Here is a 24,110-nt window from a genome sequence, read left to right on the forward strand (position 1 = left end):
ACTGACAACTTGTCTCGATATTTGGAGTTTGCTCTTGACCGCCAAATTCGATTATATCTTTCAGCCTTGCCTTCAGAAGGATATCTGTTATCGAAGCAAACTGAAGAGACCCTAGGATTCTCTCCTGGTTTCTTCTTGACGTTTGCTTGCATTTGAGAAATTGTCTGACAGATTTTGCTATTTCCTTCCGTTTGGCCACTGGAATTGACAGATTGTGGGGGAAGACAAAATCCCATTGGATTCCTAGCCACTGAAAACGAGATTCCGGAGTAAGTCTGGATTTCGTTTTTGTTTATCTGGAACCCCAGATGTTCCAGAAAGTGAACTACCTTTTTGGTGGCTTTTGAGACTCCCCTCGACTGTTGGTGCCCGATTAACCAATAGTCGAGGTATGCTGCTACCATGATTCCCTGAGTTCTCAATTGTTGTACAACCACTTCTGCTATTTTTGTGAATACCCACCCTGGGGGCTACATTCAGACCGAAGGGCATCACTTTGAATGAGAATGTTTGATTTCCTAGCCTGAATCCTAGGAATGGGCGGAAAAGTGCCTGGATATAGGGATATGATAGTATGCGTCTGTAAGATCGATGGAGCATGTGACGGCTCCACGCGGAAGTAAGGTCCTTACTTGCGAGAGGGTAAGCATCTTGAACTTGTCGCAACGAATGAAAGAGTTTAGCTTTGACAAGTCTAAGATTACCCTTCTTTTTGTTGAGCCTTTCTTTGGCACGCTGAATAAGCGACCTTGAAATTTTAGATGTTTGACTCTCGCAATAGCTCCTTTCTGAAGGAGTTCTTCCGCGTAATCTGTCAATTCCTTTGACGGTATCTGATGGAATGATTTGATTGGAGGAGGATCTTTGATCCAACTCCAGCCCAATCCTTTGGACACTATGCTCTGTGCCCAATTGCTGAACCCCCACCTGTGGCGGAAGAGGAAACAGCCCCTCCCTCCTACCTGGGGAGCCTCATTGTTGATGGGCGGGTGGCCACCACGCCCTCCTCTGAACTGTCTGCTCCTCGTACCCCTTCCTGCGCCACGTTGACGAAAGTAACCTCTCGCCCTACCTCTCGGCTGAGTGTAGCTTTGAGCCTCATATGCAGGGTTGAAGGCCGGCGAGATAGCGTAGGAAGTGGATGGCTGAGATTGCGGGGGCAACAGGAGGATAGGCTGGTTCTGCTTTGAACTGGCAGGTTGTCCCTGTTGGGGTAACCAGGGACCGCCTGCACGAATTGCTGCTGTTGCTGGAGTTTTTTATACGGCTGGAACCTCTTACCAGCCTTCTTCTGTTTCTTGCCAGCAGTGGGAACGGATTCCTGTTTCCTCTTTGAGGAAATAAAACCCCACCTAGCTCTGAGGCTCTGGTTGAGCCTAGCAGGCTTCATGGTGTACCTCGTTCACCGCGGACTCTGGGAAGAGATCCGCTCCCCACATGCTAGCTGCCAACGAGGTCTATTAGGCTCAGGCTATGGTGCACTCTTGTAGGACATGCTTCGCAGTTCCTCCTAGCCTGGAAGAAGTCAAAAGCATCCGTTAGAACCGTCTGGAACTGAGATTTCGCCAGAATCTTGAACAGCGGTTCCGTAGCATAAGAGAGGGCAGCCACTTCCGTGATTATAAGGGAATTGAGGGACCTGCCAACCTGTTCGCGCATCAAACTCTGCCTGGATTAGGGAATCCGGCAGCCTTGGTAATTTCTCGCCGACTGGTCCATGGCGCAGTCCGGTTTGAGCTTACAAGCGTGAACGTAGCTGGCAAGTTCTCCCACAATTCTCCGAAAGCCGGGAAGAGCGGAGAAAGTAGACTCCGCCTCCTCAACTGGTGGGATGGGCTCACTCCTTGAGGTGGACTGCCTGAAGGGACTTCTCCACTAATTTCGTGGCGAACGGAAGAGAAAACTCCTCTTCCGTCGCGAACAAAATAGTGAAGGGACTCTTGTAGGCCTGGAGTTTGGTGTTTGTACACTCCCAGTCCTCAAGGCAGTGAACCCATTCCCGCTGAGCGTGATCTCTACTATACAAAAGACCGACTCCTTGGAGATCTTGTCCTCCCTCGTCAGAGCCGTTGGCGTCAGCCTAGCATAACCGATGAAAGGCTGCGTCAGACCCGGAGGGTAAAACTCGAAGTCCTCAATCCTTCGAGTTCCACACTCGAGATAGAGACATCGATAGAGATCATCCACTTTGAATGGAGCGTAGCAGCTACTCGGTCCTCATTTTCTCTCATTTCTGTTTAGAGAGATCCTGGATTGATTGGCCAGATTGAGACAGAGTGGTTTGACAAACTGTGCAAACATCTGCTCGAACCGTGACCCCATTGCGCGAGATTTGTGATCCCACCAGCACGCCCACCTGTTCCATCACCCCTGCTGAAAAAGCAGAGGGATCAAAGGTGCTAGTGCTTGCTACCCCTACCGGCGTAGCCGGAGTGGAAGCGGTGGAGGCGGGAGAAGGCAGTGACTCGGCGGGAGCGCGAGCCTTCTCCTTCGAAGCCTTGCTTCTGGAGCTCTTTGGTTGAGAAGAGCTCGGCCTCGCTTTCACCGCATCGGCGTAGGAAGTCGACGACTTCTTAGCCGAAGAAGACGAAGACGACTTCTTAGAAGTCGTCTTGGATAGAGTCTTCGGTTCTCTCTGTCCCTTCGCCTTTGGGGGTACAGAGAGAGCGGGAGAGCGGGTAGGGATCTCAGATCCCACAAAGCCTTGGAAAGAAGCACTAGAAGAGGGGTACAGGAGAAGATCCAGCCAAGAAGCCACCCAAGGAAAGACCTTGGGCGCCCGACACACCTACCTCAACCAACAAATCCTCCCCCCCTACCGCCATAGGCTCGATGTTCAGGTCCAGGGCAGCGACGTCCGGGACCGACTCCTGGGAGGCTACGACCCCAAAGGATTGCTGGAGGTCTTGCTGGATGGAGGCTATCAGCGGGGCAGCGGACAAGGGATCAACGTAGCCCGTTGACTTGCCCGCGGGGAAGATCTGGACGGCCAGCTTCTTATCTAGAATGTAGGGCTGGCCTTTGGCGGCGTTCTTCCCGAAGCCGCCCACCCACGCTTTCAGGGTGGCGAGAGCGACTTCCCTCACACCGGTAGCCTGAAAGAAAGGCGAGATTAGCTGCCAATGGTGGAACAGGGTTAACAAACTTATGACTAAAAGTTGTTAGTAAAATGATAAGTAAGCCTATAACGGACTTACCCCATCTCCCAGCTGACCGACCAGGTCGTAGCAGATGGCGCAGGCTTCAGGGTGCCAGACGACCGTCTCGTTGTAGGACGTGGCACAGGGGGCGTGAGACCTACACTCATCGTGTCCACAGGGGTCGAAGAGCGTCGCGTTACAGGCTGGGACCTGGCGATGTTGGTAGCCTGTAAGTGGAAAAGTACATGAGTACTAAGTAAACACTACAGTCAACAGATGCTCCGCTGGTGCGGAGCGATAAAGTTAGATTAAACCAGAGCCCCGCCAAAATACGTGTGGTAACCAGGTTGGTATCCTAGGCTATGGCACCAGGAGTGGTGGTAATGGAAACCACGACGGAAAATAGCGGGGATGGTAGATAATAATAATAATATTACACAATTCATTGTAAAATATTGTACAATTAGGGTATATCCTTAAAATAATAATAATAATAATAAAACAAACCTCTCTCCGCCCGTCTACTAGAAGAGTGCGTAGGTAAGAAGTAAGCTCCCTTCCGGTAGCGGGGGAGAGATATAAGGATATAGTAGGCAAGCAACCGACCACTAGTAGTGCCCCCCCCAGCCCGCTAGCGGAGCCAGTAATCTATAACCAAAGTGCCCCGGCTGCGACGGAAGGCTCCTTTCGTATAGCAAGGAGGGTGGCTGAGCAACTGGGGAGGTGGGGGGGGGGGGGGAGGTCTCGGCAAAGCACGGCGGGAGCGAGAGAGGGGGGAGGGATGGCCTACTCCTCCCCGCCTCACCGACTACCCGCATGGAGACCCTGTACCTCATGAGTGGTCGCCCTATACCCCCCGCTGGGAGGAACCCCTGGCCACCTCCGAGTAGTAGTGAGAGAAGGCGACTGAGGTTGTCAAGACAACCAAGGGGTCCCCCAGCTCCTCCCTATACCAGAAAGGGAGGGCAGGGGCAGGGTAAGGTGCGAGGAACACGTGACCGCAAGGGCCTAGGCCGCGAGCAACACAACCGTGAGAGGGCCACGTGAACCAAACTGAACCAATACAAGGAACAAGCACCTAGGCTAGCCTAACACCCTAAATATAATAACAATATACATCGAAAAGATGGAAGAGACACTTTTAGTAAAACAAAAGAGAACAGAAGCCCAGGAGGAGGCAGACTGTTCCAAGAAACAGAAGCCTACTCGGAGCCAGCGATAGCCGATGAAGAGCAAGAGCCGGGATGCTGGGCCGGAATAAAATAATAATAGCCCTAAATACCGAACTAAGAGAATGGTAAGAGGCTAAAACTTAGCTAAAACTCGATGTAAAACAATGAATGTAATAAAGTAAGCCCATAAAAAGTATAAGAAGTCCCCGTATGGAGGACCGGGAATTCTTACGAGGCAGCATGGCCGCCACGAGACAACCGGGAACCGTTATATGACCTATTAAGAGGAAAATACTGATACCCGGAAGATAAAAAGGGGGTAAAATATTACTTATGAGTTACTAACTTAGCCGTGGCAATTGCAGAGCGTTCCATCGTAGAAAATAAGGATAAATCCTGATATAGCACACACAAGGAAAAAATGCGTCTTGTTCGTAGCGCTAAAATTTAAGGATGTCCGCTAGGGCGCTGCTGTCCGTGGCGTCCTCTAGTAGTAGAGTAGAGGCTGCATCGCCCGTTGGTATCAGCTCTCTCTTGGGGGGATTCTGATAGGAAGTTCTAATTGGTGTTTGTCTCGTGGTAGTGTTCCACACTCGCCCCTATTATCATACCGACCACTTATTTTTAAGAGTGAGCGAGTCAGTTTTTACTGACATTTTCTTAATTTTGTTTTTTTCTCTGTAATTTTAGTACTAAGTTTTACCTAAGAAAGATGATATTAAGGATCTTTCATAGGCCGACACGAGCTGAGCCCAGGAGTAAAATGCAATTTTAAACTAAAACTCTTACAGTTCTAGTAATTTTTTTTCAATCATTTATCTTCATTTTGAAACAAATTTGAATTCTCTAGCACAATACTTCGATTTATGCTGAAATTTTGAACAAAATTTTTTATGTCCCACCGCGCACGGATTCTCCGCCGCAAATCTCCGAAATGCTTACGTCGCATTCTTGTAATATTTGCTCCATTTCATATTAGCCGTTTCATAGAGTTGTATATATGAAAATGTGCGCAATTTCATGTAAAATAAAAAAAAAATAATTGAAGGCCATAGCTTTTCTCATTTTCGAAATATTTGCATATAAATCACAATTAATAGAAAAAATAGACGTTCGGGGGTCACTTTGACTCTGCTGAAATGGTTGAAAAAACACAATTTTAAGCTAAAGCTCTTACAGTCTAGTAATATTCAATCATTTATCTTCATTTTGAAACAAATCCAAAGTCTCTAGCATAATATTTAGATTTATGGTGAATTTTTTAAAATAACGTTTTCCTTCCCTCCATGCGCGGATTCTCCGCCACAAATCTCCGAAATGCTTACTTCGCATTCTCGTAATATTTGTTCCGTTTCATATTCGCCGTTTCATAGAGTTTTATATATGAAAATGTGTGCAATGTTATGAAGAATACAAAAAAAATAATTGAAGGTCGTAGCTTTTCTCATTTTTGAAAATATTTTTGCATATAAATAACGAAAAATAAAAAAAAATTTGACATTTGGTCAACTTTAACTCTACTGAAATGGTCGAAAAATGCAATTATAAGCTAAAACTCTTACTGTACAGTAATATTCAATCATTTATCTTCATTTTGACATAAATTGGAAGTGTCTAGAACAATATTTTGATTTATGGGGAATTTTTAAAAAAATTATTTTATGTCCACTCGTTACGAATTCACGCATCATTTTGTGATAATATTTTCTCTGTGTTGCTTTGATCATTTTACAATGTGTTATATACCAAAATGATTGCAATTTAGTGTACAATACAAAAAAAATTAACTCGTTAGTTTTAACTGTTTTGCTCACAGCGAGATTTGAATACAATTATATATGAACATTTTTTTTTGCACTCATATATCCCAATATTTATATATATGTAATGATTTTTTTTCATTTCTGATGGTTGCATACTAAACTTCAGGCAATGAACAAAAAGGAGCCAAAAATGAACTCTTAATCTTGAAAACTAAGCGTGCTGTGATTTTTTGAAAAAAACATTTTTTCCGCTTCGGCGCTCACTCCCGAACCCCGCTGGTATACAGGAGATGATTTCTAAAATACCGCTTCGGCGTTTAAGGGTTAACAAATGGCACATAACCGTAACACTTAAATTTACAAAAAAACTTAAAATAAATTTTTTTTAATCTTTTTTTTCTTTTTTTTTACATTTTATTTATTTTTTTTTTTTTTTTTTTATTTTTTTTTTTACAACATTTGAAATCTTCACCACTTTCAACTTACTTTTTTTTTTTTTTTTTTTTTTTTGTAGTATCAATTGGATCTTCCATTTTGCTTACTCCTACTAAAGGCCTCTTTAAAAAATAACTATCCAAGGAAGATTGCTTCTGCCTACTTTTCACAATGTTCCTAAAACGACTAAGGCAAACGTCATCGAACTACGCGAGCATACGATCTGTGTTAGCCTTTTCTGGGGGTCTCTTTTCTACAAATGATTGCACCTTATGAAAAGCAGCTAGAGCACCCTTAATTTCTGCCGTTGTCCTAGAGAACTCTTCGTGAACGACGTTATGTTGCATGGCCTCCAACTCCTTCAGTTCATCCGTCGTAAGCTCCTCGAGAAGGTCATTGATGTCGTCCTCTTCGACGACCAGCCCCATGGACTTGCTGAGTGCAACGATCTCGTCAAGATCTGGTTGCGAAACAGTTTCAGGATCATCAACCTTTTCTGAATCTGCACCAGCTTCGCCCATGTCGAATCCCTCGAAGTCTCGGGTGGATACGGCATCAGGCCAGAGTTTCCTCCACGAAGAATTCAAGGTTCGCCTCGAAACCTCCTGCCAAGCTTAATTGATGAGTCGGATGCATATGATGATGTCGAAATGCTCCAACCAAAATTCACGCAAGGTGAGGTTTGTGGCATCAGTGATGTCGAAACATCTCTTGAAAAAATGGGTTGGAGGAGAGAGGTGGTGTTAGGCGGAAGATAAAGAACCTTGATAAAAGAACTCCGCTTCGATATCATCCTCGAGGCCAGGAGGTTGAGCAGGGGTATTGTCCATCAACAGCAGACATTTCAGAGGGAGGCGCTTCTCTTCCAAGAATTTCTTAACTGTCGGGCCAAAACACAGATTTACCCACTTGGTGAACAAAAGTTCTCTTACCTAGGCTTTTTGCATTAGCCCTCCACATCACTGGAAGCTTCTCCTTTAGCACTTTGTGGGCCTTGAATGCTCGAGGAGTCTCCAAATGATAGACAAGTAGGGGCTTCACCTTGCAATCCCCACTGGCGTTCGAACAAAGTGTGAGCGTAAGCCTGTCTTTCATAGGCTTATGCCCAGGTAGCTTCTTCTCTTCCTCCTTGATGTACGTCTGACGAGGCATTTTTTTTCCAAAAAAGGCCAGTCTTATCACAGTTCAAGACTTGCTGAGAACTGTAGTCTTCGTTGATCGTCATCTCGTCGAACTCTTCATAAGGCTTCGGCCGCTTTCGTGTCCGAACTGGCAGCCTCCCCATGCCGCACCACGGAAAAGGATGCCAGTCCGGTTCCGGATTTTTCAAAACTACCCACGAGAAGCCTTGAAGTCTGGGGTTGGTGTCGATGTCCCTTCTCCTCCATCGTCTTTGGCCTGGGCAATCAAATCGCCGAAAATAGCGCTGGCCTTGTGAGAGATTGCCGTCTCAGTTATCGTATCGCCAGCGATTTCTTGTCTTTTATCCAGACAAGAGCAGCTCTCCATCTCGTTGTGCACGTGGCTCCTCTTGCTAGACAAAATAGTCACGCCTTGGAAGGTGTAGCTGCTTTGATGGCTTCCTTCTGCTTAAGGATGGTGCCTATCGTCGACGGATTTCGGCCGTATTCCTTAGCGATCACACTCTACCGCATGCCAGCTTCATATTTTTTAATGATCTCCATCTTTGTCTCCATAGAAAGCATCCTCTTCTTTCCGTGAACTTCAGCAACTTTCTTGGGACCCATGACTACGTATATACTGTATGTAATTAAGTTATGTAGTATACGTATGTACTGAAGTTCTCACACAACATGATAAAGAAGTACTACAACGAAATCACCAACGAATTTACGTTAATAAACGAAATCGTATAGAACAAACAAGTTTTATGTGCATACACAAACTATGCTATTTCGGAGTGACCAAAGAACACCGCTACGTAGATGCATGGTGGGAGAGATGCTGATCAATAGGAGAGCAGGATCTCATGACGAGTTTTAACATTTTTATCTGTGGTCCGGGAGAATCTCGGGACTTTACAGCAACAACCTTTGGTAACCTGAACTATTTTCGTATGTAAAGCCAAAAAAATCTTCATATTTGCTTTCGTAACTTGAATTTTTCGTAAGTTGAGACTTTTGTATGTCGAGGTACCACTGTATTCTAAAAGTGAAAATAAGGTTACTATTACTGGGTACGTACTTTGATCAGATGATGAGGTTCTTAGGAAAATATAATTTAGTTTGATTAATTGCAGATCAAAGTTAAATATATACCTGTGACTTGATACTCTTTACAAAGATCGAACTCTGACTACCAGCAATCTAGGACACTGGTTCCCCTCACCCAGAACTTTTCATTTTGTTTCTTTAACTATTGAATATGTATTCTATGAGTTGTTCTTAACTGCAAGTTTCCACTGAAAAGCAGTCATTCTATCTTTTTGCTGCACAAAATTCTGATGGAGGCCATCAATTCTGAAATGTTTCTATTTTTTTTTTTCTGCCCTGTTTTGAATAAATATTCAGGGCAAAAGCCCAGGCACTGGGACCAAGAAGGCCATTCAGCACCGTAATGAGGAGTAAATAAATTATGGTAAATGATAGAATGAATGAGTGAAAGATGATTCATAAATAAAATGAGGCAATGTGACCAATAAATAAAATAACAGATATGAAGTTTAACCCTTAAACGCCGACTGGACGTATTTTACGTCGACATTTTTTGTCTCTCGGGTGCCGACTGGACTTATTTTATGTCGACATACAAAAGTTTTTTTAAAAATTCGCGGAAAAATATTTTTAGGCCTACCAGCCGAAAACTCTTGAATCACGCGCCTTTGGGGGTGCTGGGAGTTCACGGATCAAGGTGTTGTTTTGTTTACAATCGTTATGCAGGCGCGCAAGCGCGAATTTCTTTCTTGCCGCACTAAAAAGTATCTGTGACACATCTCGGAAATTATTTCGTCACTTTGACATAATTTTTTTACCATTTTAAATTAGCCGTTACAGGAGTATTATATATGAAAATGTGCGCATTTTTATGTAGAATACAACAATAAAATACATGATTGTAGCTTTTATCAGTTTTGAGATATTCTCATATAAATACGATAAGTACCAAAATTTTCAACCTTCGTCAACCTTTGACTCTACCGAAATGGTCAAAAAACGCAATTGTAAGCTAAACTCTTATATTTTAGTAATATTCAATCATTTACCTTAATTTTGCAACTAATTGGAAGTCTCTAGCACAATATTTCGATTTATGGTGAATTTATGAAAAAACTTTTTCCTTACGTCCGCGCGGTAACTCTTCCGAAAAAAAACAAAAAAAATCATATGCGATTGTGGTAATGTTTTTGCACCATTTTAAAGTTAGCTGTTACATAAAGTTTATATATGAAAATGGTGCGCAATTTCATGCGCAATACAACTAAAACAAAAACAACCCATGGTTGTAGCTTTTATCAATTTTGAATTTTGATATTTTTTTTCATATAAAAAATGTTAAGTTGACAAATTTTCAACCTTCGGGTCAACTTTGACTCTACCTAAATGGTAAAAAAAACGCAATTGTAAGCTAAAACGCTTATATTCTAGTAATATTCAAGCATTTACCTTCATTTTTTCAACAAATTGGAAGTCTCTAGCACAATATTTCGATTTATGGTGAATTATGAAAAAAATAACATTTTCTTTATGTCCAGCGGTAACTCTTCCGAAAAAATCATATACGTGCGATTGTGGTAATGTTTTGCACCATTTTAAATTAGCCGTTACATAATGTTTTATATATGAAAATGTGTGCAATTTCATGTATGATACAACAAAAAAATGTTGAAAAAAAGGTTGAAGGTTGTAGCTTTTCTCATTTTTTTAAATATTTGCATATAAATCACGATAAATAGAAAAAAAACCACGTTCGGTCAAATTTGACTCTACCGAAATGGTCGAAAAACGCAATTGTAAGATAAAACTCTTACAGTCTAGTAATATTCAGTGATTTATCTTCATCGTGAAACAAATTCGAAGTCTCTAGCACAATATTTAAATTTATGGTGAATTTTTAAAAAAAAAAAAAAACTTTCCTTTCCTTCCGCGTGCGGATTCTCCGCCACAAATCTCCGAAATGCGTGAGTCCCATTCTCGGAATATTTGCTCCGTTTCATATTAGGCATTTCATAGAGTTTTATATATGAAAATGTGCGCAATTTCATGTAGAATAAAACGAAAAATATTTAAAAGTTGTAGCTTTTCTCATTTTTGAAATAATTGCATATAAAAAAATATATATAAAAAAATTCGACATTCGGTCAACTTTTAACTCGTCAGATATGGTCAAAAACTGCATTTGTAAGCTAATATTATTACAGTATAGTAATATTCAATCATTTGTCTTCATTTTGAAAGAAATTGGAAGTCTCTAGGACAATATTTAGATTTATGGTGAATTTTTGAAAAAAATATTTGTTTACGTACGTGCGTTACGAATTCATGCTTTATTTTGTGATAATATTTTCTCTGTGTTGCTTTTACGTTTTACAATGTGTTATATACCAAAATGATGGCAATGTAGTGTACATTACAACGAAAAAAAAAGTAACTTGTTACCTTTAACCGTTTTGCGCACAGCGCGATTTGATACAATTTATATGAAATTTCGTTTTTGCGCTATCATATATCGCATTATTTATATATGATAATGATAATTTTTTTCATTTCTGATGGTTGCATACTAAACTTCAGGCAATGACAAAAAAGGAGCCAAAAATGAACTCTTAATCTTGAAAACTAAGCGCGCTGTGATTTTTTGAAAAAAATATTTTTTCCGCTTCCGCTCTCACTCTGAAACGTCTCCGGCACACTGGAGACATTTTTTTTTTTTTACCGCTTCGGCGTTTAAGGGTTAATCAATGCTATGATTTATATACATAAAAATTTAATGTCATTAAAAATCTATATGTGATACAGGCAGTCCCCAGTTATCGGTGGACTTGGTTGGTGGTGAATCAGATTCTGAGATGCTTCTCTAGCGCCATAAAATCAGCGATTTATGGCACCGTAACATAGCTAACAGAAGAACCGGGTGTCTCTCCTGCCATTCATATGGCACACCCGGCACTGTTTCTGCCTGCGCCCTTGTAGGAGATCCAGTGTGTGATCCCCTGGCTGCAGCCGACACACAGGGTCCGCTATCCGACGAGAAGTCATCTGAGCGGGGGCGGCAGCAGGGGCAGCGGCGGCGGCAGCAGCGGTAGGAGCAGGATGACCGAAGTTGGCCCTCCTAACATCTGCCCTTTCCTCTAGGGGCAGATCTGCAGCTCGGAGCAGGGGGCCAGTGATGGAAGGCCACTCATTGGGATTAAAGTGGATGGGGGCATTCCCGGCTACCTCGAGAAACTGGACGTGGGACAACCTCCGGAGATCGGGATTGTAGTACCCACAGTAGAGGATGTTGGCATTCTGGAGGGCCAACTGAAGAATGTATTTGAGGAGCTTCTGTGTCCACCTCCTGGTTCTCCTGGCAAAGGGATAATACTGGATGAGTTGATCAAAGAGATCAACTACTCCCATGTGCCTATTGTAGTGCATAATGACAGTAGGCCGCTAGACACGAAACTCCTCATACATAACTCGGCCCTGCCGACGTGTCTTCTTCCGCTGCACGATCTCCTCTTGGGTGGGTTCATGACTCGTGGTAATCGTGAGGACAAGTTGGACCCCCTTCCAACATATGACGAAGACAGCTCCCTTCCGCCGCCACTCTTGCCTCTCCTCTTGCCAGATGATGCGGATGGCTAGCGAACCTCTTGAAGACATTCGGGGTCCCACGCACCAACCGAAGTGGTACCACTGACGTGCACACCTGCTTCATACAGTCCCTGGGCCAGGGATACCGAGTTATAATAATTATCCATAAACAGGTGGTATCCCTGGTTACGGAAACGATCCACAAGACTGAACACAGTGTCACTCAGTGTGGAGAAGACCCCGGAATACACAGAGAAGTCCACCACCTATCCAGTGTTGGACTCCGTAATAAAAAAAAAGTTCACTCCATATTTCTTCGGCTTCTTGCGGTTATACACTTTAATGCTAAGACGTCCTTTCTAAGGCATTATCCCCATCATCCAAAGAAAGGTTCTTGCCAGGAACCACGAGAATTTTGCTCCGTTCACGAATGTACTCCAACACTGGGCGGACTAAGATGAGGCGATCGGGGTTATTCCGGGTTAAGGCCCTTCGGGTGAAGGCGTTGAAATACCTGTCCAACGCCAGGAAACTATCAAGGGGCATAACGACGGGCACATTGGTCGTACTTAATAAAAATTCCGCCTCCAATATTGCCTGATGTCGGCAGCAGGCATCATACCAAAAGAAATGTGGAGCCCTGAAAAATGCGCCATGTCGGTGAGTTTGCAGCCCTGCCAGCGATATGACAATTTCGTCCGTAGTTCGTCACGGCAGTAGTGAGCGTAGTTTGCCGTCTCTGCTACCAGGTATTCCAGCAATTCCCGCGTAAGGAACAGCTGAATGAACCCCAGAGCAGTGAGAGGAACAGGTACAGTGAGCCCAGGTGCTGCCATGAATGGTTGCATGTTAGGTGGGGTGGGGTCCTTCGACTACCCCTCGTTGCTCTCGGACGACCTACCTTCACCTTGGCTGGTGCGACGCTCCTAACCTTCTAAACGAGCCCGCGCACTATCGGTGCTCGGGCATTGGGTTTCGCACTTGAAACCCCCCGCCGGTCCATCTCCCTCACTTAGGCCCTCGCTTTCTATGTCATCATCGGCGACAAAACTAACGACGATATCTCCTCCTCCTCCTCCTCCTCAGATTCCCCCTCATACGCACTAAAACCACTAAATTTGAGCTCATTTTCGGGATGTGACCCTCGAAGGGACATTGGGGGCAAATATTCATCATCACTAACAACGGGAGTGATGTCCTCGTCACTAGGTGACCAACCGCCATCAAAATAAGGGCTTGCGACATGCTCCCGATTGAGCTCTAATAAGTAGTCGTCAATGTCCTTTGGTTGGAGGCCTCCCAAATGCCTATGAATGGCCCTAAGGACACCCTGATGCTTCCTAGGGGTTACTAAAGGCACACGAGACACACGTTGTGGTCCTTGAACACTTTCGTCCACACGAGGCCACACAGAACGCCGTTGAGGCGCGAGGTCATCTTGGGTACTTGGTCCCTCAGCAGCATCCAAGTCCAAAATACATCTCACACGATCCCTCCTGACGGGAAAACGCGCCTTTCGCGCTCCATACATCTCTATGTATGTCTTGTACCACCACAAATACTCAAACTCTCACAAAAGTTCGGCAAAACATGATTGCAGCAAAAGATCGCTCTTGGACGACGCGTCGCTGATGCTGGCTGATGCGAGAAGGAGGCAATTCGGGCATGCGCACCTGGGTCACGCTGGTAAACAAAACAACAGCTTGATTCGTGAACTCCCAGCATCCCTCAAGGCGCGTGATTCAAAAGTTTTTGCTTGGTAGGCCCGGCTATAAGTATTTTTCCATCCGCGAATTTAAAAGAAAATATATATTGACGTACCATACGTCCAATTGGCGTTAAAGGGTTAATGTGTTTCGTAAAGTTTAGTCTGTTTAAAGAAATTTAATTTTAAGTTTTTTGTAAATTTAAGTGTTATGGTTTTGTGCCATTTGTTAACACGTTTCCAGCGATGGGACCCACCAGTGGGTCACACTGTTCTCTCATTTGCTGCAATGTGACCCACCGGTGGGTCCCACCCCGTAAACAAAATTATTTTTTTTTTTATTTATAAAAAAAAATTTAAACTTTTAATTCCAATTATTATTTTAGTAGATCAGTATTGCTATCAAAGGGTTGAATTATACAAAAAAAAAAATAGAAAACAAAGTTTTATTGAAATAATTGCAAAGAAAATTTGTCTGACATTCAGTATATAAGAAAATTAGTTTTCAATTCCATTTGCTAATGAAAAATCATATCACTAGTTATGTTTGAGATTGAAACATGATAAACATAGATATGGAGTACCATCACATGAGTCACAATATGTGGAAACCTTTCTTGACTTGATTTTGGCCACTTTGGATCCTTCATTTGCTGCTAACATTTCGTAGCAGCCTCTGCATCGTTTCCTTGTTTTTCTTTTCTGTCCTTCTGCTTCTTTGAGACAATGTGAAGATTTTCCTGAAATATTCATACTTGATTTTCCTGGTTTGTTTTTTTTCCTTCATGATACCACTAGTATAGTATAAGACAATAGATTCCTTGAATGCACGTATGACATTTTCTTGACAGCAAAAGTACTTATTGTAAAGTACCCAAGCATTCACTATAGAAGTACCAGCAATAAATTCTAATGCTACTTTTCTGTACCATTTTCTTGACTTCTTCAGAGGTGAATAATATGATGACATTTGATCTGATAAATCAACTCCTTTCTTGCACTTATTATAGTCTAACACACTTTGAGGTTTCTTGATAGGTAAACAGTCCTTGTGACTTTACCTGTGTTGATTATTAGGAGTAGCATCATGTTCTGGAACTGTTGATAGAGGTTCACAACATATCTTTTATCTTTCCAATTTGGAACTACTTTCACTCCATTTGTTCTTATTTTCTAAGGCTTTAATTTCACCTCTCTTTAGTTTTTGCTTTTGTAACTGACTTTGGAAGATACTTTCTATTGACTCTTACTGTGCCACATAGGTAAGTCTTCCGCTGAAGAAGATACTCTCCTAAGAAACTGGAGATATAGTAATTATCTGCAAACAAAGTCACTCCCATATCCATATGATTTGCAAGGAGTCTTACTACAAGAGATTCAGTCTTACTTAGAGGTGGAGTAGCTACTCCTACACCAGTATATAACTCCATGTTTAGAGTGTATCCATCAGGAGGGCAAAGTTTGAACAGTTTGCATCCATACTTATGGCTCTTTCCAGGGATGTACTGTCTGAAAATGACACGGACCTCTGAAAGGCACCATACTCTCATCAATTATAACATCAGATCCTGATTTATAGATTGATTGATACTGCACCAAAATCATATCTAGTAATTTTCTTATTTTCCAATCTCTTCCCACATTAGGTTCTTCATTGTTGCAAAAATGTAACATTTGCAAGAGCAAGAGGAAGCGGTCTCTACTCATTGTTTTTGGAACAATTTCATTCTTATAAAGGATGCTTTTTGACCAATATAATTGGATCTCAGGGAATGGAACCAATCCCATGTAAATGATAAGTCCAATAAACTTTTCAATTTCTTCGTTATTTGTAGAAACCCCACTGCCGTAATTTCGATCTTCTTGTTACAGTAACTGAAGAAATTTTCTGCTCAGCATATCGATTGGTTTCTTGAACAATTAGATTTATAATATCATCAGTAATTATTTGTTTGTAAACATCAATAGGCCAAATTTGGTTATCTGTAGACGATGGATGCACAGTTACACAAAGTTCTTCTTTCCCAGTAAATCCATGTTGTCGAGCTTTCTTAGTCACTTTTATCCACTCGGCATTTGGTGGACTTGTGTTTTTATTCAAATTTCTTCCTCATTTTCTTCCTCATTTTCTTGCTCTTCTTCAGTGATTTGATTTTCAGAATCATCATGGAGAGACTCTTCACTTGATGAACTGCTTCCTGTTTCTGAATGAATATATTCATCATCAGAAGTGTCTTCTTCAGAAGACAGTTCTTCTTCAGAATTGGAGCTTTCATTTCCATCAGATTTTTTTTTACTTCCATAAAAGTTGGAAGCCAACATTGTAACACCTGCAAAGATGATATGCTGTGTAAAGTTTTGATACTAAGGTAAACAATATACGTATAAAATTACAGATTGATTTATAGAAATTTAGAAAAGATTCAAAACTATGGGGTCATATTAGGTCATTCACTGCCTAAGAAAAAAAAAGACAGAAAAGGAAACCCTTACCAAACCCTCAAATATATAAATTACATATAAATAAAAAAAAAAGACAGAAAAGGAAACACTAACCAAACCCTCAAATACGTAAATTATATATAAATATTTATTACATGATAGCAGGTCTCATAGATACAGAGTGGTTAGCTACAATTAAAAAAAAAAATCAAGTGGGACCCACCGGTGGGTCCCATCGCACTGCAGTAATAAAATCTTCATTCAGATGCGATGGGACACACTGGTGGGTCACGGTTTTTTCTTACCTCAACAAAGTCCTATCTTGTGAGAAGACAAGCACATGAATGAACAACCTCTACCCCTTGTTGTCTCCTTTGTTACTGACGATAGAGCCAGTTTTTACTACTGTCGCAGTACCAGCATTCCAGCCATTATGGCTGTTGTCGCAGGAAACGTGTTAATGTGTTTCGTAAAGTTTAGTCTATGTTTCCTGGGATTTTTTAATGTTTCATAAAGTTAAGTGTACGTATTAACAAGTTTTCTGCCGTTTGTCCTCCTCTGTCACCACTTTTGGAGATAGCCTCACTTGAAAGGTAAGGTTCCACATTTTACTACATATGTACATATGTACGTACAGTATTTCTTGTATACCATGTACACTAATACACTTTATTTACAGGTACTATGTAGTACATATTAGTAGTACGTATCAAGTTAGGTATTGAATGGTCCAAATTGTTGAACTATTTCATTGTTTGTTCATGCAACTTACCTGACAGATATATATATAGCTGTATTTTCTGAAGTCCGACAGAATTTCAAAACTCGCGGCACACGCAGTGGGCGGCCAGGTGGTAGTACCCATTCCCGCCGCTGGGAGACGGATATCAGGAACCATTCCCATTTTCTATTCATATTTTTTCTGTCGCCGGTCAGTAAACTACTGTTTACAGACCTCCGCCCAGGATTTTTTTGGATTTGACTCGCATTTAAGTATCTGATTGACTTTTGGTATTGATTTTGGATTGTTGGATTGGCATACGCGATATTGGAACCTTTTTTTGACTTTGGATTGGCTTTTCTGTTAACGTGATGTCTGGATCAAGTGCAGTGAGTTTCAGAGTGTGTGTGAGGAGTGATTGTAAGGTGAGGCTACCGAAATCATCGGTAGACTCCCACACAGTATGTATGAGTTGTAGGGGGCATATTTGTTTGATGGATGATCGGTGCAATGAATGTGATGGATTGGCCGATGATGATTGGAGGGTGTATGATTCCTATCGGCGCAAATTAGAACGCGATAGGATCAGGAGGTCTTCCTCCAGGAGTGGTTCTACCAAAGGTAAGGGTGATAATATTTCTCCTGTAATAACACCTGTAGATTTTGTATCTCCTAAACCTGTGTTGCCATTCGGGCCCTGAATCTGTGTCGGGAGAAGGTAATGCTCTCTCTCTTATTTTGGAGTCTCTACGTACTCTAGAGACCAAAGTGAAAGCCTTGGAAACTGGCTCAGTGCAAGTGCGTGATCGTGCCCCTAGTGTTGTGGAGGGGGCGTCAGATCGGCCCCATAATGCCTCTAGGCCTAGACCGCTATCGGACTCCCAGGAATCAGGGAGGGGGTATGTCAAAAGCCGCAAGAGGGTTACGGGGGCTCCCCACCGATCTGGCGTCCCTTCGGCAGGCCTTGTTGCAAAGTCCCAGGCTGTCAAGGAGCGTGCACGGGCGCGCATCCTTAAGGACTGCTTTTCGTCCTCCGAAGCGTCCTCCCCGCGCAAGGGGTGGAGCGCTCGGAGAGACTCTCGTCCGCTGAAAAGGACGTTTCGTGTTGACGCTTCACGTCCTGTATCGCCGCTTTCTTCGGAGGACGCTTATGACGCTTTTCCGCCTCAGAAGAGAGGTAAAATCTCATCCGACGAAGACGCTGGGTTGCGCGTACAGGCGCGTATCCCTGAGAAGCAGGTAACTCCTGTGAGAAGGAGGGAGGCGTCCCCTCGTCTTCTCGCAGGATCAGCCCTGCTCCCTCTGTTCGTTCCTCTCCAACGAAGAACATTCTTTTGTCCCTTCAGGACCAGCTATCGACGCTTATGGCTCAGAGGACTCGCCCAGCAGCAGTTGAGCCTAAGCGGAGGAAGGACCTTAGACTGCCCGTTAAGAGGACGAAGCAGTCTCATTCTCCCTCTCCTCGCTCGTCTCTTTCGCCGATTGTGTCTCCTTCGGCGATTCGCCGATCTCGTTCGCCCGCTAAGAAGACGTTTCGTCAGGACGCTTTCGTTCCCTCTCGACGTCATGGGCAGGCTGCTTGCCGTGATTTTCGGGAGGACGCTCAGGACGCTTTGGAGTGCGATCAGGACGCTTTTGAAGACACTCGGCAGGACGCTTTTCAGGACGCTTCGGGGGACTTCGGCCAAGAAGAAGACGTACACCAGGACGTTGGGTTGCGCGCACAGGCGCGTATACCTGAGAAAATGTCTACCCTTTCATTGAGGAAACGTAAGGACGCTTCTCTTGCAAGTGAGGCTGCCTTGGGCGTCGCTAAGGACGCTCATCGCCGTCAGGACGTTCTGCCTCCTTCGAGCGGTAAACGCCACAAAGAAGACAGCCTAGATAAGGCTTCTACCAGTAAACATCGGGGGTCTTTGATTAAGGCAAGACCCGATAGACGTACGCCCTCTCTGGAGAGGCGGTCTCCTCTTCCGATTAGAGAAGAAGGAGAGTTGAGTAGTCCTGCTGACTCTGTTGAAGAGGAACCTTCTGCTGCCTCTTCAATCTCGGATTATAAAGTTCTTGTGCGGCTGTTGCGTTCGTCCTTCGAGGACAAGTTCCAGCCTGCAGCTCCCAAGTCTCCTCCTTCGCAGTTTTCATCCTCTAAGACTTGTAAGACCCCGGAGTTTGTCGAGATGAAGACTTCGCTCTCTACTAAGCGGGCATTCAAGAAACTCCAAGACTGGATGGAACGAAGGAAGGATCAAGGCAAGACAACTTTCGCCCTTCCTCCCGCTAGACTCAGCGGTAAAGGAGGTATGTGGTATAAAAACCAAAGAACCGACGAAAATGGGTGTGAGAATCCCCTTCTTCAGCACAAGGGGATTTCTCCAGCTTGGTGGATTCTCAGAGGAGGTCCCTTTTATCCACTGCTAAAGTGACCTGGACCCCTACGGAGACGGACCATCATTTGAAGGGGCTGCTCCGGACTCTTGAAGTATTCAACTTCCTAGACTGGTGCTTGGGAGTTCTGGATCTGCAATCGAGAAGCCCAGAGTCTCTCAGTCTGGGGGAGCTGTCCAGCGTGCTATCATGTATGGACAAAGCCGTCAGGGATGGTTCAGAGGGCTGGTCCTCTCTTTTGGGACGGCCTTCTTGAAGAAGAAGGAGCTTTGCTGTGTAATTTCACAGCTCGATCAGTTACTCCAGCTCAGAAAGCGGAGCTGCTCTTTTCTCCTATTACAAACCATCTCTTCCCCCAGACTTTGGTTAAGGACCTGGCAAGCAGTTTGCAAGAAAAGGCAACGCAGGACCTCTTAGCCCAGTCCTCGAGACGTCCGGCAGTTCCTTCCACTTCTTCGGCTTTTGTACGACCGCCGAAGAAAGTTGAGCCCTTTCGTGGGGCTCCTCCCTCGAGAGCAGCTCCTCGAGGGTCCCTCAAGATCGTGGAGCAGGGGTACAAGATCCCCTTTTTGAGCAGGGGTACAAGATCCCTTTTTGATTCCTCCTCTTTCTACGACTCCCAGAGACCTTTCTCCATCCTATCAGGGAGAAAAGAAACAAGTTTTATTCGATCTTCTACAACAAATGATCGAAAAAAGAGCGGTGGAACAAGTCGCGGACCTGGGGTCTCCAGGCTTTTACAACAGGATTTTCCTAGTACCAAAGCAGTCGTCAGGTTGGCGTCCAGTCCTAGATGTAAGCAGGCTCAATCTTTTCGTGGAAAAGACCAAATTCACGATGGAGACGCCTCATTCTGTTCTGGGAGCCTTGAGACCGGGCGACTGGATGGTGTCCTTAGACCTGCAGGACGCGTACTTTCACATCCCGATCCACCCTCTTTCAAGAAAGTACCTAAGATTCGTCTTGGGCAAAAAAGTGTGGCAGTTCAGAGCTCTTTGTTTCGGCCTGACCACGGCTCCAATGGTGTTCACCGTAGTCATGAAAAATGTTGGCGAGGTGGGGGCTACACTCTTCAGGGATAAGAGTTTCCCTTTACCTCGACGACTGGCTTATCAGAGCTTCGTCGAGAGAGAAGTGTCTGAAGGACTTGCAGTTCACGTTAGCCCTAGCGAAGTCCCTGGGACTTCTTGTCAACCTCGAAAAGTCTCATCTGACCCCGACACAGTCCATCGTGTATCTGGGGATTCAGATGGATTCAGTGGCTTTTCGAGCATTTCCGTCCCAGGAACGTCAGCAGCTAGGATTAGAGAAGATCTTGGCCTTCTTGGGGAAAGAAACTTGCTCGGCGAGGGAATGGATGAGTCTGCTGGGCACCATTTCATCGCTAGAAAGGTTTGTTTCCTTGGAAGACTGCACCTCAGACCTCTCCAGTTTTTCCTTGCGGACGAGTGGAAGGTCAAGGACGATCTCAATGCGATCCTGAGAATATCGCATCCAATAAAGAGCCATCTAAGATGGTGGTTCGACCCACAGAAACTACAGGAGGGCTTGTCCCTAAGTCTTCTGAGCCCCGACCTAGTGTTGTTCTCAGACGCTTCCATCGCGGGCTGGGGAGCAACACTAGGAGGGGAGGAAGTGTCAGGCTCCTGGAGAGGGGAACAGGTAGCCTGGCACATAAATGTCAAAGAGCTAGCAGCAATCTTTCTGTCGCTGCAGTTCTTCGAAGGGAGTTTGACGAACAAGATCGTTCAAGTAAACTCCGACAATACCACAGCACTCGCTTATTTGAAGAATCAGGGAGGAACACACTCCAGAACTTTGTTTCACCTGGCGAAGGAGATTCTGCTGTGGGCGAAAAGAAGAAAGGTTATGATCCTGACGAGGTTCATTGCAGGAGTGCAAAACGTCAGGGCCGACCTTCTCAGTCGTTGGGAACAAATCCTACCGACGGAATGGACCTTAAACAAAGACGTGTGTCGAGACCTTTGGAGGTTGTGGGGACGTCCTCTGGTCGACTTATTCGCAACGTCGAGGACCAAGAGGCTTCCTCTGTATTGCTCCCCGGTCCTAGATCCAGAAGCAATCGCTGTGGACGCGTTGCTATGGAATTGGACGGGCCTAGATCTGTACGCCTTCCCGCCATTCAAGATCATAGGGGAAGTCATGAGGAAGTTTGTGGCTTCAGACGGGACGAGGTTGACCCTTATTGCCCCGATGTGGCCAGCGAGAGAATGGTTCACAGAGGTCATGTCTTTCCTTGTAGACTTTCCAAGGACGTTGCCCTGGAGGAAAGATCTACTCAACAGCCTCACTTCGAAAGTATCACAAACAACCTCTCCGCTCTGGGTCTGACTGCGGTTCAGACTATCGAAAAAGTTTAGGCCAGAGCGAGGAGGTTTTTCGAAAGCAGCTGCGAGAGCAATCGCAAATGCAAGACGTGCATCTACAAGAGCTGTATACCAATCGAAGTGGGCTTCCTTCAGGGCATGGTGTAAAAAGGAGGGGGATTTTCCTCTTCCATGACCTCGTGAACCAGATAGCCGATTTTCTGCTCTTTCTCAGGAATGTGCAGAAACATTAGCAGTCCCTACCATCAAGGGATATAAGAGCATGTTGTCAGCGGTTTTTAGGCACAGAGGCTGGACCTTTCTGACAACAAAGACATTCATGATCTCTTAAAATCTTTTGAGACTTCGAAGATTCCCCAAACAAGACCGCCTTCATGGAATCTTGACGTGGTTCTTAGGTTCTTAATGTCAAGTCCTTTTGAACCACTTCAAGCAGCATCTCTTCGAAACTTGACAAGGAAGGCTCTTTTCCTAACTTCTCTGGCGACGGCTAAGAGAGTTAGTGAAATACAAGCTTTTAGTAATCTTGTGGGATTCAAAGGAGAACGCTGTCTGCTCTTTGAGCCCAACTTTCTTGGCAAAGAATGAAAATCCTTCTAACCCTTGGCCGAAAAGCTTCGAGATCAAGGGTATTGTCAAGTTCTGGTGGGCCAAGAAAAACCAGAGAGAGCCCTGTGCCCAGTCAGGGCTCTCAAGTTCTATGTGCATAGAACAAAAGAGGTAAGAGTCCCTCAGGTAATCTCTGGTGCTCTGTGAAGAGACCAGAGTTACCTTTATCTAAGAATGCTGTTGCTTTCTTTCTGAGGGACGTCATTAAAGAGGCTCATTCATCTTGCCAGAAGACTGATTTGAGGCTCTTACGAGTGAAAGCTCACGAAGTTAGAGCTGTCGCTACCTCTCTTGCCTTCCAAAAGAATATGTCAATCAAGGACATTCTTGATGGCACCTTTTGGAGGAGCAACTCTGTCTTCGCCTCACATTACCTACGGGATGTGAGAACGATTTATGACGACTGTAATTCTCTTAGGGCCATAAACGTTTCTGCAGACAGTCTTGGTTGGGGGGCTGGAGGTAGCTCTTTCCCTGTCCCTTAGTTAGGTTTAGGTTAGTTTTTATTGTTGTGTTTTTAGGTTGTGGTGAGTCTTGTGTGAAATCTCCCATCCCTTAGTTTAGTATTCAAGGGGTCTTTGGATAGTTGGTCAGGTGGTGGTCAGTTGCTTCGTTGCCCTCATATGTATGGCTCTATGGTCTTGTCACGTTGAGGTCACGTCCCCGTTGACAGATCATCCAGAGCGCACCAGCACTACAGGTCTTCACCTGGCTGGCAACTCTGATTAAGCAAAAGCAGGCTTAAGTAACAGTAATCACAGAGTCTACTTTGCTAACAGGTGAGGAACCAAGATATACATCATCTACTTAATTTAAGTTTCCTATAAATCCTATTCTGTCTCTTCCCACCATCGAAGGTGGGATTCAGCTATATATATATCTGTCAGGTAAGTTGCATGAACAAAATGTTATTGTTATAATACAATTAAGTTTGTTCATACTTACCTGGCAGATATATATAATTAAAGTGCCCACCCTCCTCCCCTCAGGAGACAGGGCATTTAATAAAATATGAATAGAAAATGGGAATGGTTCCTGATATCCGCCTCCCAGCGGCGGGAATGGGTACTACCACCTGGCCGCCCACTGCGTGTGCCGCGAGTTTTGAAATTCTGTCGGACTTCAGAAAATACAGCTATATATATATCTGCCAGGTAAGTATGAACAAACTTAATTGTATTATAACAATAACATTTTATTGGTCAATTTAGCTTTATTATAAAATTTACTGGGGTGTTTTGTAGGGCTTGGAACGAATTAGGCAATTTACATGTAAAATGCGGTTCAAGATACGAAAAGCTCAGGTTACGAAGGCCACCTTGAGGTACCACTGTACGTATTTGTAATTACATAATTTTTTTATTTTATTCAAGAATTTGGGTACCTAAATTGTCACAAATGTGTCTAGCTTTTTTTTTTTTTTTTTTTTCTGGGGAGAGAACGACATTTTAGGTCCAAAAACGGCCCTTTTGGAGGCCAGAGTATCTTAAGGTAAACTTATTATGGAGCCAAAACCCTGGTTATAATCAATCCTTTTTCTTAGACAGTATGGTGGTTTCAGTAATTTTAATGAGAGACTTTGTTTTCTGAATTTTATATTCACATGAGAATTGTTTGTGCATTTAAAGAATGTA

At 43.9% G+C, this 24,110-nt stretch overlaps 1 protein-coding gene across 1 annotated transcript in view; it reads left to right on the forward strand.

The window, feature by feature from the left end:
- Positions 1 to 24,110, forward strand: part of LOC135215286 (tudor domain-containing protein 1-like) — a 219,273-nt gene that overhangs the window by 193,045 nt on the left and 2,118 nt on the right. The window lies entirely within an intron of this gene.

Source organism: Macrobrachium nipponense, chromosome 5 (assembly GCF_015104395.2).
Source record: "Macrobrachium nipponense isolate FS-2020 chromosome 5, ASM1510439v2, whole genome shotgun sequence".
Classification (NCBI taxonomy): domain Eukaryota; kingdom Metazoa; phylum Arthropoda; class Malacostraca; order Decapoda; family Palaemonidae; genus Macrobrachium; species Macrobrachium nipponense.